Raw genomic sequence first — 1256 nt, forward strand, 5'->3', positions numbered from 1 at the left:
AAGGCACGGGAAGAAAAATAAAGCAAAGGGAAGCAAAGATCAAGCAATGAAGATTTGGCTCAGGTAGCTACAATGGGATTACTTATGGTTATTGAGTTGCATGTATGATTTCCTTGGTAGTTTTGGCATGCATGGTACATGCATGTGTATATTTGGTTCTCTTGCTATCATTGGCATGGGTTTTACTAGGTGTGATAGTGATTTTAAACTTTGCCTTGCGATTTCCCAATAGCCATGGTGTGATGGGGTTCTCTTACTTGGTTAAGCTAGATTTTCAGATGGTTTTGAAATTGAGTGAGGTGGTCTCAGGACAATTCCCAAAGGCCTAGGAATCTGTTTATTGATAATGGCATGATACATGGTAAATCCTGAGGGTGGAGACGGGAAAATTCCTCACTATTTAGGTGGAGAGATCCAAAAGTATCCATGCTTGTTTGCAGCCTAGTGATCCCTTGACGAATATATGGTGGGATTGTGGTAAATCCTATAGTGTATGTTTATTGGTTAGGCCTAGGAACCCCTTGACTGGTAATGTCAGCATACATGGTATAGCCTGGCTGTATAGATGAGGGTTTTAAGCCTAGGAATCCCTTGAACATTAATGGAAGGATACATGGTAAAGCCTGAGGAAGCCCAAGTTAGTTTTGTTGTGAGTCCCACATTCATGCTTGGAATATGGCATGAGGGTGATTGGCTGAAAGATGGATTTGGTTCAACCCAATCTATGGTCAGGTGGTATGTGGAAGTCCCTAACTTGGTTGGATTTTTCATATGTTAATAAAATCTCTTTTCCTATTGTATTTCATGAGTAAATATTCTTGTTATTATGTGGCTTTGATGGTTGTTCTATCATTGATGTTTCTCTAGTTATATGTTGGTTATAAACATGGTTTATGATAGAATTTGGTTATGACTCTCATCATGTTTTGTTTATTAAATGAAATGTTAATGAATGAATGACCTAATGCATGATAATGCAGCTATTGTGAGAGGCCATCAGACCTTCTTGAAGAATCTCAAATAAGTATGAGGTCCCTATGTTCAAATGTGTTTATATGACATGTACATTACATTTTTATGATGTGTTTGGCGAAATGTTTGTCATGGTCAGGATGAGTTTGGTCAGTTCTTGGTTCAAATTTTTCATTAGAGGCCTTATCTTCTTATTATTTATCTTTTCTGAGAATCTTATCAAGTTCGTGGCAGAGGCCTGAGTCCTAGCCTGAAAAAGTGGCTCAGATTATGGGGTCGCTGGT

The sequence above is a fragment of the Pinus tabuliformis genome, chromosome 6 (assembly GCF_031772625.1).
Source record: "Pinus tabuliformis cultivar Carrire ecotype Pingquan chromosome 6, CPIR1, whole genome shotgun sequence".
NCBI classification, from domain to species: Eukaryota; Viridiplantae; Streptophyta; class Pinopsida; order Pinales; family Pinaceae; genus Pinus; species Pinus tabuliformis.